The sequence below is a fragment of the Protopterus annectens genome, chromosome 10.part0 (assembly GCF_019279795.1).
Source record: "Protopterus annectens isolate FY-2018-M chromosome 10.part0, PAN1.0, whole genome shotgun sequence".
Classification (NCBI taxonomy): Eukaryota; Metazoa; Chordata; order Ceratodontiformes; family Protopteridae; genus Protopterus; species Protopterus annectens.
In genome coordinates, this window is record NC_056744.1 from 129,245,362 (window position 1) to 129,265,375 (window position 20,014).

The window sequence follows — 20,014 nt, forward strand, 5'->3', positions numbered from 1 at the left end:
TAGATAAACGTACTAAGCTGGGCATTAATCCCTACGTTACTCGATGGGCTGCCAACTGGCTTACTGACAGAACCCACACTGTAAAAGTAGCTGACTCCAAATCCAGCTCCAGAGAAGAGACAAGTGGAGTGCCTCATGGTTCAGTCCTTGGACCTCTCTTGTTTGGCATGTACCTCTCTGAAGTACAGGCCAACACTAAGGGACTCTGGCTAACAAAGTTTGCAGATGACTGCAAACTGGGAGCCATTATTGAATCCCCAAATGATGTGGATACTCTACAAAAGGACCTTACAGAAACAGATGCTTGGTGCCAGAGCCATGGGCTCAAGCTCAATGCCAAGAAATGTATAGTTATCCCCTTTGGGAAAAAACATGTACCCGTGAATTACCACATAGGTGGCAGTACACTAAACACCAAAAGTGTGATAAGACACTTAGGGACACACGTGGACAGTGGTCTCACCTTCAATAACCACATCGCCACAACAGTCAGGAAATCCTTCTATGTGGCACACCTCATCACTAAGGGCTTTTCATCCAGAAAAAAGGAGGTCATTGTCCCACTGTACTCATCCCTCATTAGACCCATTATAGAATACAACGCCCCATTTGCTATGCACCTCTCAAGACATCTGCAACAACTGGAAAGGCCGCAGAAATACCTCACTAAAAGAATCACAGGCCTAAAGCAGATGCTCTATGCTGACCGTCTTAAAAAACTCCAGCTGTACTCTGTCGCATATCGTCTAATCTGAGGCAATCTCTGCTTAACATACAAGGCCATGTCAAACCCAGAGCTGTTGGACATGCTACACTTAAAGAAATCCCAATCCCTCAGAGGCCACATGCTCCAGGGATCTAAACTTTGTCATCACAATAAACAAAACATGCTGGAGGGATAGGTTCCTGACCCAGAGACTCCCCAGACTCTGGAATAGACTGCCCATACATGTCAAGCAGAGTTCCTCTTTGGCCTCCTTCAAAAGGAACCTTGATGATTGGATGGGAGAAAGGAAATTCACCCAGGGGAACACATCAGTCACCCTGCTAGACAGGGGTCCAGGTAAGTAAATAGTGTGGGAAGAAATAGCCAGGGAATTGTTATAGCTAGGCTTGTATAGACCCTAGGGCCGATAGCCTAGTACCAACCTATGAACCTACAAAATCCTATCTCACAAAGTCTTGGATATGTACATGCTCTGACCTTGGCTAACTCCTTTAAGACCATTCTAGACCCACTAATCCTCTATATACCTCTTATAAGGTTTTCCTATAACTTCAAAGCCAATATAATTCCTTGTAACACAAACTATACCAATGTTTATGGAGTTAAGTATTAAGTATTTCAGAAAGTGTGGGTCGGCAAAAATACATTGAAGAGTATCACCCTGAGCACTAGAGGCCCACAGGTATGTGTCCTAAGCCCCCTGCTTTTTACCATACTAACCCACGACTGTACTGCTAAGCACAGCTCAAACTATATCATCAAATTTGCAGAGGACAGTTATGGGCCTCATCAGGAAAGATGACAAGACAGCTTACAGAGAGGAGGTGAATCAGTTCATAAGTTGGTGTTATGGCAATAATCTTGCACTAAATGTCAACAAGATCAAAGAAATAATTGTGGAGTACAGGAAGAGCAACAGAGAGCACTCTCCACTCGTAATCAATGAAGAAACAGTTGAGAGAGTAAAAAGCACAAACTTTCTGGGGGTGCACATTGTAGAAGATTTGACGTGGTCAGCCAACAAAAATGCTATCATTAAGAAGGCGCACCAATGGGTTCACTTCTTGCAATGGTTGAGGAGAGCAAACCTGCCATCAATGGCGCTCACAACATTCTACAGGGGCACCTTCGAAAGTATACTGACAAACAGCTTTACAGTATGGTATGGAAGCTGCTCTGCTTCCAAGCACAATTCTCTCCAGAGGGTAATGAAAGCGGTTGAGAGGATTATCAGGAATTCCCTCAAATTCATACAAGACCTGCACATGTCCAGATGTCTCAGCAGGGCAAGGAAAATAAACTGGAATAGCACTCATCCTGCTTACAAGCTGTTCTCACATTTAACATCAGGAAGGCACTTTCAATGCATATGCTGCAAAACCACGATATTCAGAAATAGCTTCTTTCCACTAGCTATCAGGTTACTGAAGTGTAAGAACAGTGCCTTCACAATGGACATTAAGGCAGTAATCCAGCAGTGAAGTGTAAGAACAGTGCCTTCACAATGGACATTAAGGCAGTAATCCAGCAGTAAAAAAGTGCAGTATGTAACAAGGTCTTACCCGCACCCAGACAGCAAAGTCAGCAGTAATCAAACTGAACTGTCTTACTGTGCAATATAAATATAGGCCTAAAATCAATCACTTAAGTGAAAATTTTCCAGTGAAAATAAGTTAATAATCTAGCAATGAGTGACAATCTGTTAAATCAGGCAATAATGCAAGTATATATTATTGTTTTGTTTATCGTCTGTGTCTGTAGAATTTTGTGTATTATCTTCATGTTAAATGTAGTCTATATATTGTATGCACATTGAGTCCGAAGAAATGTAACTTCACTCAGTTCACACTTGTGTGAACTGAAGTGACAAAAAAGTGACAGTAATGTTAACTAAATAAAGTTAACATTGCTGTTATGTTTAACAATGCTGTGAATATTCTCATCTCTTCACTGTACTACTAATACTCCTGTGGGAATCCTTGAGAAAATTGTTAGCTTCTTTTCTAAATTGTTGTAAGTTTTTTCTTTGGACTGACATTTTGTATTATTATATGTTTCATGGATTGTTGTATTGTATGGAGCTTTTCTCCCCAGGCCTTTGCTGAAAATGGGCACCCCTGCCCAGTCAGACCTTCTCCGGTAAACAGATGTGTTTTGTGTTCATTTATACAACAGATTTGTGAAAAACATTATAAATACCAAAAAAATGAGCAAACATATAAACAACAAAAATCTAGAGATTTTTGAAAAGTATAAAAAGGAAATATGGACATGGGAAAGAAAGAGAGATTTGATATGGTGCAATATTTATGCAAAGTCAAAATCCAAATTAATCAATGCAAAAAGGCAGCCCCAAAGATATTCAAAGAGAAATAGAGGCAAAGCCATCCAGATATGGACAATTTCACAATAAAAATGAATATCACAAAGAGGGAATGTAGAAAAGAATATTAGTAAAGTAGAAGTTGAAGTTATGGAGTGCCTGCAAAGTGAAGGATTTGGTGTAGAAGATCTAACATGGGTCACAGCACAGCATGATGGAATGAGTCCACAAAGTAAGGAGAAACAGGAAGATCAGGAAACATGTGAAGAAGAAATATGGACATGGAAAATGAAAAGAGATTTAATATGGTGTAATATTTATGCAAAGGAGAAAGCAAAACTAACCAATATAAAAAGTACAGTACCAAAGAGATTTGAAGAGAAATACAGGCCAAGGAATCCAGACATGGAAAACTTTACAATATAAAAACAAAGAGGAGTAGAAAAGGAGATTACTAATGGAGACATTAAAGAAATAGAACTAGTTATATGCACACCCCAAATAGACACCAGCCTGGTTAACAACAGGAAAACAATGCTCCTACTTAAAAGTGAACCGGCAAGTTATCCTAAAAGTTATAGACCAATAACTTGCCTTCTGACAACATACAAACTAAACACCGGAATTGATGCCAACACAGTTTATATTCATTTAGAAGAAAACGCAGTTATGGCAATAGAACAAAAGGGTAGTTATGGCAATAGAACAAAAGGGTAATAAAAGAAAGTCATATGGAACAAAGGATCATCTGTTGCTAAATAAAGTCATAGTGGAGAACTGTAAAAAGGGGAAGAATCTAAATATGGCATGGATTGACTACAAAAAAGCATTTGACATTATCCCACATTCATGGATAAAAGAGTGCTTAAAAATGTATTAAGATACATCCTACACTGATAAATTACATCACAGTGACCATAAAACAGTGGCAAACCACTTTACAGTAAAGCCAGGATAAAGGACAAATTATTATTCCAGGGATAAAAATCCAAAGGGGATAGTCCAGGGTGACTCTTTGTCACCATTGCTCTTTTGCCTTGCCCTTAATCCATTAAACTGCCTGCTTAACAGATTAGGTCATGGCTATAATTTGGCTCCTGGAAAGCAGCAAAGTTTAATGACTTCTCTTCTTCTCTTTGTCGATGATTTAAAACTGTATAGCTCATCAGATGAGAAACTGAAAGCACAACTGCAAGTATTCAAAACTTTTTCAAATGATATAAAAATGTCATTTGGTCTTGTTAAATGTGCAAAAGAAACCTTTAAAGCAGGAAAGTTGCAGCACCAAGATAACATCAGTTTAGGACAACAATGTGATATAAAAGAACTTGAGCAAGAGCAAGTGTATCAATATTTGGGAACTGATGAAGGATCAACAATAAAACATGAACGCATGCAAATAAAACTTAGTAAGGAATATTTTAGAAGACTTACATTAATCCTGAAAACAGAGATGACATCTAGGAACAAAATCCAAGCTATAAACCAGTTTGCTCTTCCTGTCCTAAGTTACAGTTTTGGAGTGATTGACTGTCTCTAAAAGGTGTTGGATAGATTAGACAGGTAGACAAGAAGAATGTTTCATGCCCATCAGATGATTTATAAAAATCATTGCATACCATGACTATATATTCCCTATTCTAAAGGAGGTACGGGCCACCTTGAAATTGATTACAGGTATAGATCTGCAATCGTGGGACTGCATACATATCTGCTGACCTCACAAGACCCAAACATGGTGAAAGTTTGAAACATGAGGATAATAAATCTAAGATGACTTCCCTGCTTAGTCAAGCGGGAATGGAAATCAAATCAAATGTTGATTAAAAATCAGACAGCAACTGAATGTGCCCAAAAACTATTTTATTTATTTTTTATTTATTTTACATTTGTTTACCGGGATAGTCCAACTGGATATATGTCCATTTTCAATGGAGGCCCAGGGGGAAAAGCTCCAAATAGACAAACTTACATAGATTACACTAGAAGTTGGGTAACATTAGAAAATATAAAACAAAGTGACTATGTACGATGGCTTAGTAGTGTTCCTTAGTAGGGACTCACAATTCTCATGGATAGACACATTTAAAAGCAAGAGACATCAGATTGGATATAGAGCTTGGTGACGTAGTTGCATGTTATGATATTTACAGATTATGCTTTCAGTTTATAACTTAATCAGGGTTGGTACATGGGCAAAGCCAGTTCACTTTGAGATACTGTTTGAGGTTTTTTTTTGAAGAGGATTTGGAGGATTGTAGGGTTATATAGTTTGGCAACAAATTCCAAGTTTTGCCAACAAAGTTGGCAAACAGGGATTCACCAGCAGAGTTATTAGCTTTGTGGGTTTGGACCAGTAGTTTGTTGGCTGACTGTAGGGATCTCAGGTTGCTATATGGCTTAATAATATTTATAAGTGAGGGGGTATCCTCAGGGTGGTACAGAATTTTGTGTGCTATTAAGAGCTGATTGAATTGAATTAAGCTGGGCAGTTCTAGCCACTCTGGTTGTTTCAGGTTCTGACAGTGGTGGGTTCTATAGGTGGAGCCAGTGGCAGATCTGGCAATATGGTTGTAGCTATGGGACAGCTTACCTAGTTCAGATTTGTTGAGGTTTGAAAGTACAGGCGAGGCATATAAAAGAGTAGAGAGTAGGTGTGACCGGGCAATTGCAGTCCTAGCCAGTGGGGTTAAAAACGTTTTGTTTCTATACAGTGATTCAAGCTTCTTATTGATGGTCTGTATGGTTTTGTTGACCTGTAGGTCAAATTTGAAATTATTGCCTATGTTAACCCCTAGAAGTTTGGTGTGTTGATCTGGGGAGATAGTGGTACCATTGTTTGATGTGACAGAGAATGAAAGTGTGGCAGATCTACTAGTGGGGGTGAAGAGTAGAAGTTTAGTTTTATTGGGGTTCAGCAGTAGGCATTGGTTGGCAAGCCAGTTCTCAATAGTGTTAAATGTATTTTGGGTTAGGATTTGCAATTCAGATGGGGAGGTGACTGAGCAGATCAGGGTGGAATCATCTGCATATTGAAAACCGGTAGCTTTAGGGATAGCAGTGTGAAGGTTGTTGATAAAAATAGAGAAGAGTAGTGGACCTAGTATGGAGCCTTGAGGGACACTAAGTGTGAGATGTAGCTGGCTGGAGAGTTTGCCCTGCCATAATACTGCCTGTTGTCTACCAGTCAGGTAGGAATGGAACCACTGGATTGTGTGCTTATTCAGGGAAATAGATTTTAGAGAAAGAATGAGAAGTTCATGGTTGACCATTTCAAAGGCTTTTGGTAGGTCAAAAAAGAGGGCAGAGGTTAGCCTATTGTCATTCCTGTTTTGGTTTATGGCATTAGTAAAGGAAAAGAGGGCTGAGGTGGTGATGTGGTATGGCCTGAAACCATGCTGGAGTTGGATAGTAAGTTATTCTGTGTAAGGTATTGCATTAGTTGCTTGTGTACACATTTCTCCATTATTTTGGCTAGTGGGGAAAGAATGGCAATAGGTCTGTAGTTGGATATATCTGTAGAACTACCGCCTTTATGGAGTGGGATGACATGAGATATTTTTCAGAGGGAGTAGATCGAGCTTTCAGATAAGGTTCTGTTGATAAGAATAGATATAGGGTATGCAATGGCATCTGCAGCTATTTGTAGGTACTCTGCAGGGAGGAGGTCAGCAGCGAGGGTGGTAGGTTTTAGTTTTTTTGTAAGTGTTTTGATAAAACTAGTAGATATCAGTTGGGGGGGATTAGCTGATTTGCTAGGGATTGGATTGCTTCAGTGAAAAAGTTATTATAAGCACCAGCTATGGTCTCTGGGGAACTATGGGTGTGGTTAGCCGGGGTTGGGGTGGTAGAATGACCTGGATGAAGTAGTTGATTTAAGCCTGCCCAGAACTTTTGAGGGCTGTTTTGGTGTTTTTGTAGGAGATTTTGGTAGAAGTTTTTTTTATCTAGTAAAATAGATTTTTTTTTGTATCATTCCTGAGTAGACAATATTTTAGATGGTCAAGTGGGGCTTTAGTTGTTCTCTAGGTGGTACAAGCTCTGTTTCTAGTTTTGATTTTAGAGTTGGTATCTTTTGTGAGCCATGGTGCTGTGATTGATCTAGATTTTATTGTACGTGCTGGAGCATGGGAATCAAGGATACTTAGGAATTTAGTGTTAAAGTGAGCTATAGCCTCTTCTAATGGTAGATTTTTTAGTATTGACCAGTCAACTGCTTTTAGTTCGTTTAGCAATATAGCAGTGTCAACGTTTTTCCTGTTTCAAAGTGTTTTATATTTGGTCTAGTGAGGGTTTCCTGCCTTATGTTTTATGATATAGGTTAGTAAATGGTCGCTAAGGTCATCAGAGAGAGTGCCAGCCGTGTACACTTGGGGTTGGTTATTAACTAGGATCCAGTCTAGGTGAAGGATCAGATGAGAAGGCAAAAAAATGTTGAAAATGCATAAATATAGTTGCAAGTATAGAAAACTCCTGGAAGAACCTCGTGTTGATCAGGATCGAACACAGGAATGGTTAAGGAGAGATTAATTCAAACAAAGTCCATTGAACATATGGGAGAAACAGACAGAGGTAGGTTTTGTAAAACAGAATTCGAAACAGTCCCACACCATGTTGCTGGTTGTGACATGCTAATGGCAGACGGACTGTATACTGAAAGGCAGAATAATATGGCAAGACTGTTGCACTGGGGATTGTGCAAACATTATGGTATTGAAGTGACTGAAAAACACTGGAAGCATGAGACACAAAGTATAATAGAAAATGATGAAGTTTATATCACATGGGATCACCCATTATCAACAGTTCAAAAGATAGATGCGAGAAAAACAGATATAGTGGTCCATGAAAAGAAGACAAAACTAGCATAGATCATTGAAATCACTATGCCCAGTGACTACAGTGTCTTGCATACAGAGAGACACAAAGTCATAAAATATCAGGATTTGCAGGCAGAAATGAGAGCAATGTTGAAGAAAGATACCCAGACAGTTTCAATAGTAGGAGCAACGGGTCTTATAAACATCAATGATTGAAACAATACTAATTTCCTGAACTTTAATTGTCCTTTGAATTAGGAATGGGGTCCATTGCCGCCATGGTATTAGAAACCCAAAAGACTTGGAGAAATTAAAAAAGGAGATGAGTCAGTGGCAACTCTGATGAAAGCAATGTTGTGGAGTGATGTGCCAGTGAGTTCCCATATGAATGAGCAGCAGATGATAAAGGATGCAGCAGAAGAAGATATGTCACAGGAAGATATTCTTTGGTGAACTTTCTGTAGAATGCGTGCCTACAAGAAACAGATAAAGAATATGCTCTTAGTTTAGAAAAAAATGATCTACGGGAAGAGTTACTTAATTTAATAGAGATTGATAGACATATTAAGATCAATGAAAGAAATAGATTACAGAAATTAAGTAAGACTCTAAATGTTATCAGCCTGATAAAGCAGATGAACACAATAATCAATACTAGAGAATCCACAAAGTAAGGGTATAGGTGAGAGAATAGGCCCTCAACTTCTTTTCAAAGTGTGCTCAAAATGAAGGCCTTAGAGAGATGAAGTTGAGGGCCTTAAGTAATTCCTCTTCTTTAATATATATATTTTTTATATATGTAATTTTTATATATGTAAATTTGTTTGTAATTAGTAGTATAACTTTAAGAGGCTGATTGTCATAATCATGTGACTTTATGAGAGCCTTATTTAATACCTGCAAGCACTTTTAATAGTATTTTCTGAGGAAGATCAAAAACAAGGTTTGGACGAAAATGCCTACAATTAAATTCTTTAAGTGGTTCAAATCTATTCTCACACCTATACCCTTACTTTGTGGATTCTCTAGCGCCTTCATGTTTTTTTTTCATTTCTACAATAATTACTACTGTTAACATTAATTCATGTGATATAACAGAAGTAAATAGGCTATATTACTGTGCAGCTAAATTAACAGGCAAACACTTACCACAATGGCACAGAGCAATAAGGGAAAAGAAGTGAAGAAATAAAATGCCATCATGGAAGCATCAAATCTGGAGAACTATAAAACAATTAAGGCAAGAAGTGTCACTGTTAGAAGAATATAGAAGAGGAAACAGATCAACAAAAATATTTAGAAAGATGGATGTAGTAAAAAGAAGACAAGAGTATCAAAACAGACCAGGACCTGTCATACATTATTGATAAATTAAAGATATTAGCACTGATAGAAAAACTAAGCAGATACACACCTACACACATGTATATATGGAAAAGTACAGAATAAGCAATTCAAAGATGAGTCAAAAAAGTTTTACAGAGAACTGGGAAACAAAGCAAAATGAATAAAAACACCACCCATAAAAGAAGAAATAGATGCATTTTGGAGAAATATTTATGAAGACCCCATGGAACATGACCAAGATAATGAACGGATAGAAAACTTAAGTACAGGATATGAAATGAAGTAACGGTCAGTGAAACTAAAATAAAATTAAGAAAATCTCTAAAGTGGAAAACCCCAGGCCCAGATGCAGTACCTAATTTCTGGCTACACAAAGATTTAGCCCTGTGCAGACCTCTCAACCATACCAAATTCCTTGGTATTTACCGGTTTTGAGGGCAAAATATTGGGGTGCCACGAATTCCCGAGTGCCCCCCTTAGTTTCTGAATTTCCAGTTGCTTTTTTGTTTTGTTACCATACCACTTTAAATTTTTGGCTGATGTCACCACACATCACCAACCTATAGGGGCATGCATGATGACGTCAGCTACTCCCTGTTGGACTCAGAGGGAAGGGAATAGGGTGGGAATATAACAGCGATCTGATGGCAGTGGGCAGCATAATTTAAATTTGCAGAGTTCTCCAGGCAGGTAAGAACAATTGGGGCAGTGTTGTATTATTTTTATTTGCCAGCCAAGAAGATACTGTGTGCAATTCATTCATTGTTGTTGTATAACTGTATATGTGCCAGGCCAGCAGCCAACCAAGAAACTGTGTGCAAGTTTTGTCTAACTGTGTGCGTGCATTTCATAACTCCACCAGCTGCTCTTGCAAGTATTTCCATTTGCTTTATTGCTTTTTAACTCCATTTGATGTATTATAACTCCACCAGCCATTTGCTTACGGCCACTGCAAGTTGTTTCATTCCTGAGATACTTGCTCTTGCTGTCTTTAGATTTAGGGAGGGGGTATGTGTTCACCATGCATGCATGCATTTCATAACTCCACCAGCCATTTGCTTTATGTACGGCCACTCATTCTTTACTCAGTTTTAAGTCCATACTGAGTTATGTACAGCCACTTTAAGTCCACACTGAGATACTTGCTCTCTCTTTTTAGGATTTAGGATGTGTGTGTATTTGCTCTCTTTAGATTTAGATTAGGGGTGTGTATTCAGCCGGTGTGCATTATAACTCCACCAGCTGTTTGCATTCAACCGGCATCCATTTCACGAGCCATTTGCTTTATGTACAGACACTTGTTTTTTCCTGTGATCCCTTGCAGACTGATGTTTATGTTGCTGTGTCTCTCTCTTTCTCTCTGTTCATAACAGTGCTGCAACATTATTGCATCTGACATTCCTAGCTGTCCACATTACCCACTGTCGTCATTACAATATGCTTCATCCAGGCTTCCTGTATTTCTTCATAAACCTTTAAGCTTTTGGCTTGTGTCACCTGGAAGCATTACTACACCGAGAAAGAAGCACTTGGGAATATGAGAGGGATTAGCTTGGATGAGAAAGCAGTGTGACAGGAGGGAAAAATGCAGCATGCAGAAGGGCCTTGAGTGAGTTGTATTAGACCTGGGAGAACTATAGCAGTCTGCCACTAGATTAGCAATACCTGTCATTTATTTTTTTTCACTGAGTTTTGTGTGTGTGTGTGTGTGTGTGTGTGTGTGCGTGTGTGTGTGTGTGTGTGTGTGTGTGTGTGTGTGTGTGTGTGTATACAGTCATACTCTGCACTGCATTGAATGCCTCCTGTTCTGGTTCAAGCATAAGATGACAGAATGGAAGCCTTCTTCTACTAAGTGTTAAGCGTATTTCAGCTACCTTAACTACAAAAATAATGTGTGCTTAGCCCATCATGAAGTACCATGTCAAAAAAACATTCAGTACTGGCATTTTTAAGAATAATAGAGAAGTACAGCATTCATCTCTCCACTAAGACTGATAGTGTGATGATAAGAATTATAGTATCAAAATATAGCAAAAGCATCACTGCAGTCAGTGTAATTAACACCATATCATGTCTGTACATTTGTGTACATACCGAGGGTGGCTTCACTTCTGAGTTCACTTTTTTCACATTTCACTAATGCAACATTACACTGAAGTTTTTCTTCAGTTACTTCTAAGTGGCAAAGCAGTGCTTGTAGGAGATAAGCAATGTAAGTGAATGGGTAAGTTACACTTACGTATACTGACAAAATTGCACCACAGCTGAAAAAATTATATGACATCTTGTTTGTTTCTTGCTGTTACTTGCATTTACATGCATGCATACCACAGTTCATTTAACTATTTATTGTAATCAACTAGTCTTATTACTGTATTGTACTGAGTACAATAAATACATGAAGATAACTGTTTCAGTTAATATGCTTTACTATCACATTTTTCTTTTCAGATCTACAAGCATGTAACACAGAAGCTGTCAGCTCTCTATGGCAAATACCCAAAGCTTGTTTACACACACTCATTTTTATACGAAAAGGTCTGATATTTTTTCTCAGACTCTGATGTATAACAGTTCTTTCTTTGTCCTTAGTTCCCTTGTCCTTGGTTCTTTGTAGTTTGATGATTTATGGAAACTCAGTCTTGCATTATCTGAAACATGGTGTTCCAGCACTATCTGAAACTTGATGTTACATCTCTTTACTTCACTTGATGTCCTTCCAGCTGCCATCTGCGCAGTTATTTTTACAGACTTTGTTTCTCAGTAACATACTCCTTTACATGAATGCCAAAATATAAGCTATGCCAGCACACTTACTACTTCTTATTTTTCGGCATTTTATTCTATTTCTAAATTAACCCTTTATATTTCATATCATTCTTGCAGCTTTTTATTCAAGCTAATAATCACGCTAGTGAAAAGATAGTGAACTATTATTCTTTCAGGTCCCCCTTATTTTATTTTTTTTTTTTGAAGGAACGGACTAAACTTTAGTTAAAGAAAAGACTGCATTTGTTTCATTAGCATCACTATTTACAGAACTGCTTTAACTGAATGAAAGTTTGTGCTGTGTATGCTTAACCATTTTCTAAATGTAGAATAGTACGTCGTAAATTATTTTCTATCAGCGTAGTTAACTGCTGTTGCTTTAACTCTTTACTAACCAGATTATATTTATCAGTATTCTGTTCTGCTGCTTTAAAGCTCTTATGCACTTTTGAAAAAGTGTTTGCATATGTTGTCTGAACACTTTGAACTCACTCTGACTGTGTCTTAGAAGTTTATTAAATCTTTTTGTCAGGTTCACCATGAACCTCGTCTCTGTTCTTATCTGTTTTGTAATGTGCAGTGGTTTTATGCCACTTTTGTCTAGCAAGATGTACAGAAGATGTTCTAAATAACTGACAACTGATATTGTAACTGAAATTAACAATTTATGACATTGCACACAGAAAGCAGTTTCATATAACTTGCACAATAAACATTTACTGTTACAATAATGATGTTGCTGTTTAAGATACCAGTCAAAAGTAATGCATTTATATAAAGCATTGACACAAACTTTACCTAGTAAAGTACTACCTGTGCTACAGTTATGTTTATATCAGTCTTTAAATCCTGACCATACACGTGCTGGACTGTCATTATTGTCTACCTGGAAGGTAGTTTTACATTTAATGCTTTTATGTCTAATGGCATTCATGCTGTAGAATGGGAAACAAAAACGGAATTACAAGTTTCTGTTGTGGAAGGTGGCCAAATCTTCTGTCGAGAAAGTGTGGAAAGTCCCTCGTTGATTCTCTGAAAAGGTGGTCAAACACAGTTGGCAGATTCAACTGTGTAAATGTGCAGGACCTATGGAATTTGCAGAGATGCGCTGTTCTGCTACTGGATACTGTACAGAAGGAGGCAAATGTTTGCTCTGGAATGGAATGTACTAACTGAATAAAATAAAAAAGAAGCTGCAGTTGCCACAATAAGAAACCATTCAGTCCATCAACTGTGGCTCGCCATTGAAAAATTATATGATGTCTTCCTGTTTGTTTCTTGCTGTTACTTGCATTTACATGCATGCATACCACAGTTCATTTAACTATTTATTGTAATCAACTAGTCTTTACATCCGCGGTGGTGCAGCAGTAGCATTGTTGCCTCACAGCAAGAGGTTCTCCCGTTTGATTCTCAGCTGGAGTGCGGGGAGTGCCTTCAGTGTGGAGTCTGCATGTCCACCCCTGGTCGAGTGGCATTCCGAAAGACATGCATGAATGGGCGTGCCTTCGATGAAGGTTGGGCATCGAGCTGGCAACTCGACACCATAAAAATCTACTGCCAATCATTAGTGGACCGGAGTTCCGCTGTGGCGACCCCTAACCGGGAAACGCTGAAAAACAAACAATATTGTAATCAACTAGTCTTATTACTGCATTGTACTGAGTACAATAAATACACAAAAATAACTGTTTCAGTTAATACGCTTTACTATCACATTTTTCTTTTCAGATCTACAGCTCTCTATGGCAAATACCCAAAGCTTGTTTACACACACTCATTTTTTATACCAAAAGGTTTTATATTTTTTCTCAGAGTCTGATGTATAACAGTTCTTTCTTTGTCCTTTGTTCCCTTGTCCTTGGTTCTTTGTAGTTTGATGATTTATGGAAACTCAGTCTTGCATTATCTGAAACGTGGTGTTCTAGCATTATCTGAAACTTGATGTTACATCTCTTTACTTTGTTGATGTCCTTCCAGCTGCCATCTGTGCAGTTATTTTTACAGACTTTGTTTCGCAATAACATACTCCTTTACATGGATGCCAAAATCTAAGCTATGCCAGCACACGTACTACTTCTTATTTGTCAGCATTTTATTCTATTTCTAAATTAACCCTTTATATTTCATATAATTTTTGCAGCTTTTTATTCAAGCTAATAATCATGCTAGTGAAAAGACAGTGAACTATTATTCTTTCAACAGTATATGTTTTTAACAACAGCAGCAGACAATGGGGTAACAGGTTTTCTTCCTTTTCCCCACTGCTGTGTGCAATCTCAAAGCTGGCATGCTTAAAGTGGTAGGGGGGGTGGAGCGAAGATTGCCTACCCCATACTCAAAAACACTATTTTGTTATTTTGATTAGGTTTCTAAGGATTTAATGGAAACAATTCATTATGCTGTTTTACTCATGGTGTATTTTGCTCTTAATAGCCCTTGACATTGATCTTATACCCTCCTGTATGTGAAGATCAGATGCATGTTTGTGAATGAAAAACTAAGTTAAGGATACCACATTTTATTAAAGTGCCAACTGTAGTTCCACTAAAAACTATTATTCCTTTCTCCAAATTCTTTTTTTTGATTGCAATTACCTATTAACTCCACTTGTGACTGAAAAGGGTCTCTGGAGCAGCTCAGCTAGCAGGATAACAATGCTAAATAAATAAATATGTTAGCATAACTTTCTAGTAGTATAATATTTTGTATGCCTTCTCCATGCATTACACTGCTGAGTTAGTAACATTTTATGAAGATTCACTGTTCTGGTACAGTTGGTACTAAAATAACAACTGTGCCATGGTTCACCATAACTATCTATACTGCACACCACAACCTAAGATACACACTAAAGTGTACTTTAAGCAGTGAGAGTTGCATCACAGTTAACAACACACGCATCTGGTGCAGAAGGCTGTGAATGCTATTCCTACACTATATAGGTCAACTACTGCATACCTCTCAACTGTCCAGATTTTTGGCTCATATTTTTGGTCCGTTTATCATAAAATTTGTGGTTTTCTAGCACCTCACTGAGAACTGAATTCACTAAATAATGATATCAATTTAAGTTTGTCTTCCTATCTTTTAGGAAACACATGGTAACACAACATTTTATTCTAGCAACTTTCTAAAATTATACAAGCAATGTTTAAAATGTGTCCCTGGTTTTGGGCCTCTGTCCCCCCCAATAAATTTTGGCTTTTTCCTGATTTCTTCTACTGCACAGTTCTTCAGGAAAAGAGATGTTTAGTGCCGCTTATGCAAAGTCTACTTGCATTGTTAGTAGCACAACAGATAGTATACTTGCTTTTGCTGCAGAAGGCTGTAGGTTCTACTCCCGCAGTATGTAGATGGATTGCTGAATACTGTACTGTGTTGTACTTTTAAAGGGGGTGGATGCTGCAGTCCTGAGAATGTCCTCCTTTGGTGGAGATACCTAGTAGCTTTGAACTTGTTATCAGTTTGCCATCCATTCTCCATTGAAATATTACTAGCTTATCATTTTTTAATGTAACATAGGCAATTTATTCATCAAGGGCAACAGGCACTTTACTTGTAGATGAAACAATGAAATGTAAAGTTGTTTGCTAGCAACCTCTTAATTAGTTACAGATCTCTTTAATGTGGAATTATTTAGATTACTTTTACTTCTGCAGAGATTGTACATATTTACTAATGCTGGTGGATTATAGAGGTTTGAGTAGACTTTTATGATAGAAATGTTCTGAATTGAGCAGATTTGTCATTATTGGTTCATGCATTTTGTTTCATTACTTACTGGAAAAATGTTCCAAACAATAAATTCAAAATATGCTCTAACAAGTTTGCTGTATTATACAAGGAATATAATTTAAATATACAGTCAGGAGGGTGTATCAAAGAACACATGTATGTTTTGTGTGCAAGGGGCCTATGATTTGAAAACAGCCCAAAGGTAATCTTTATCCGCCATTGGCCAGATGCATTTTCTTTGAATGTGAGTTTCAATGAATGCGAGTTTCACGGGCAGAGAAGTTTTAATGCTGCTAAGTCTGTTTTCATTGTGAACAGAATTACCACAGAGTTCCAATAAGTGCTCCAACACCACTATATTGCACTGCCACTGATTCCGTTGTGAGGCCAAACAGCTAGTTGCAGAACAATTTTCAATGTCCACTGAAAAATACTGTCGCCAACTTAAAGCCAACCACTGTTGTCAAAACGTTTCAATTGTTCGTCCTAAGCAGCACGCCAGCCACGAATGTTAATATAACTAATTTATTAATCTTTAACACTCAAATTGCTGAAAAACTGCTGTTTGTAAAAAGAACAGTGAAACAAACTGAAACTTAAAGCGTTAAAATAAAACATGCGATAAAAACATTGGTGATATGATAAAGCTAACTTTGTACAAACTTTGTACTAACTGGTTAAGCACTTTCACCCAAAGTTTATGAGCTTCTTCAGAAAACAAACAGCAGTTTTTCAGCAATTTGAGTGTTAAAGATTAATAAATTAGTTATATTAACATTCGTGGCTGGTTTTTCAGTGGACATTGAAAATTGTTCTGCAGCTAGCTGTTTGGCCTCATAACAGAATCAGTGGAAGAGCAATATAATGGTGTTGGAGCACTTATTGGAACTCTGTGGTAATTCTGTTTTCAAGTTTATTCTTTGGAGACTATTACCGAGCTGTTTTCATTGTGAGACTGTATTGCTTTGTTTAGCAGATGTCTATTAGTGTTTGTGCTATAAAATGTAAAATAAAATCCAAATAATCATTATAGAAGTAAAGCAGTATACACATTACAGTGTTTCCTGTAAATTGGGCGAAAATCCGAAATAGTCAAGTAATGGGACATTTAAATCACTGCAGGGGGACTCTGGGGCCATATTTTGGTTGTCTGCTCTTCAGTTTGCATTTGAAAGTTGGTATTCCACAATTCCATTTGAAGTGGGTGGGGTTACACAATTACATATACAAATGTTATGTTAATTAGCATACAGATTTGTACCTATTTTTCATGGGTCTTTGTCCAGATTTTTGATGATTCCAGGTTGAGAGGTATGTACCTGAGTAAAAATTACTTATATGCACACCCTGAACAAACACCAGTCTGGTTAATAGCAGGTAAAATATAACTCCTCCTTAAGTGAACACGTAAGACATTCCAAAAACTATTGACCAATAACTTACATTCCAACAATGTACAAAGTATAAATTGGAATTGATGCATACAGAGTTTAAAGTCATTTAGGAAAAAAAACTCAGTCATGGCAATAGAACAAAAGGGTAACAATAAAGTCATGTGAAACATAGGAACCTTTTTTGCCAAAAAAGCCATACTTGAGAATTGCAAAAAGGGGAAGAATCTAAGTATGGCATGGATAGAGTACAATAAAGCATTTGACACATCCCACATTTATGGAAAAAAGAGTGTTTTCAGATGTACAAGATGCATCCTAAATTGATCAATTACATTACAGTGACCAGGAAACAGTGGGAAGCCACTTTGCAAGTAAATCACGGCAAAGGACAAATTATTATCCCAGGGATAAAAATTCATAGGATGATATTCCAAGGTGATTCGTAATCTTGCCTTCAACCCATTAAACTGTTTACTTAACAGATTAGATCATGCTTACAATTTGGCTTCCAGAAAAAAAAACATGCTTAAAAAACTTCTCATTTACTTTTTGTACATGACTTAAAACTGTATAGTTCATCAGATAAGGAGGTGAAAGCACAATGGAAATGATCTTAGATGATATAAGAATGTCATTTCATCTTGATAAATGTGCAAAAGCAATGTTTAAAGCAGGAAAATTGCAGTACCAAGATTATATCAATCTGGGACAGGAATGTGGTATAAAGGAGCTTGCGCAGAAGGGAGTGTATAAACATTTGGGAAGTGATGAAGGATCTGCATTAAAACATGAACAAATGTGACTAAAGGAATACTTCAGAAGACCAAATCTAATACTGAAAACAGCTTTGACATCTAAGAATAAAGTCCAAGCTAAAAATCAAATTGTTATTCTTGTTCTAACTTACAGATTTGGTGTGATTGACTGAATCCAACAGGTACTGGATCAGTTGAACAGGGAAACAAGAAAAATGCTATATACTTATCAAATGTTTTCTAAAAACTGGTGTATACCAAGATTATATATTCTTCACTCTGAAGGAGGTATGAGCCTCAAAACTGATTACATGTACAGAGCTGCAGTTGTTGAATTGCATTTATATATATATATATATATATCTCCTGACCTCATCAGACCCAAACATAGTGAACGTTTTAAAATGAAAGCAGAAGTCTAAGGTGACCTCTCTAGTTAGTTTAGCAGAAGTATTCCTGTATCACAAGGGAATTTTAATGTGATTTGGTAGTCTATTCCATGTAAAAGTTATTGTCTCAGAGAACCAATTAGTACACTTCTTATTCCTATAGAATCTCGTACATAGGTTGTCTGATGATTCTCTAGTATTTTTTGATAACCCCAAACATTCCCAAAATAATTGTCTCTAAATGCCCTACATACTTAAATAAGGTCTCGTTTTAAATATCTGTATGAGACACTGTACAAGTTCAGATATTTTAGTCTTTCATAACTTAAATTTTCACATCCATGGAAACCCTTTGTATATTTCCACTGTACTCTTTCCAGTTCATTCATGCTTGTTTTCTTATAAGGTTTCCATATTGCTATTCCATACTCAAATTTGGACCTAATGTAACCAATAAAGAAGGACTTCATCATTTCTGATTTCTTATACTTTATAAATCTTTTTATACAACCTATATTTCTATAACTATCATAAATCAATTGGTTGATATGATTAGAAAAACTCAAAGCTGGATCACCCCATATACCCAGGTCCTTAAATGAATCTACATTTTCAATCACTATATGCTAAATTAAATACTCACTTTTCAATTTATGTCTCCCAAATCTCACAAGCTTAGTTTTTGATATATTTATTAAGGAAAACATACCAGAAGTAGACAAAAATTAGACAGCAACTGAATGTGCCTCCATCTAAATAAAAAGAACATAAGGAGAAGGATCAGAAAAGAAAGAAAGAAATGCAGAAAAGCCATACGTTTAGTGGTAAATATAGAGATCTCCTGGAACTCTCTCATATTGATCAGGATTTGATGCATGAATGGTTAATAACAGTAGACCAGGATGGTGGACTACATACACATTGGTTTACAAAGTTCATTGAACCTATGGCAGAAACAGACAAATGTAGGTTGTGTAAAAAGAAAGTGGAAACAGTTGCACATCTTCTTGCTGAGTATGATACTCACGGCAGAGGGCCTGTATACTGAACGGCACAATAATGTAGCAAGATTGTTGCACTGGAGATAGTGCAAACAATACAAAAGTAAATAGATGAGAAGCATTGGAAACATGAACCACAAAGCATTACAGAGCACGATGAAGTTTATATCATATGGGATCACCCATTACCAACAGTTCAAAAGAAAGATGCGAGAAAACCAGATATAGTAGTACATGAAGAGAAGGCGAAAATAACATGGATCATTGAAATTGCTACACCTAATGATTACACTGTCTTATGTATAGACTGAGAAAAAATCATAAAGTATCGTAATTTGCTGGAAAAAATGAGAGCAATGTGGAAGAAAGATACCCAGACAGTTTCAATAGTAGTAGGTGCAATGGATCTAAAAAGAACCTACAGTCATACTTAGATATGCTACCAATATATGTAATCCATGTGAATTGCAGGAGTCAGTTCTGGACACATTGCAGGGGCTTCAAAGAGCACTTTTGGCTAACATCAAACATTGAAACAATACTAATTTCATAAATTTAATTATACTCTGATTTAGGAATGGTGTCCATTCCCATCATGGCATTAAAAACCCAAAAGACTTGAATAAATTAAGTCAAGAGATGCCACAAAGAGCTGTTTTACCTAACATTAAAGAGTGAAACAATACTAATTTCACAAATTTAATTATACTCTGACTTAGGAATGGGGTCCATTCCTGTCATAGCATTAGAA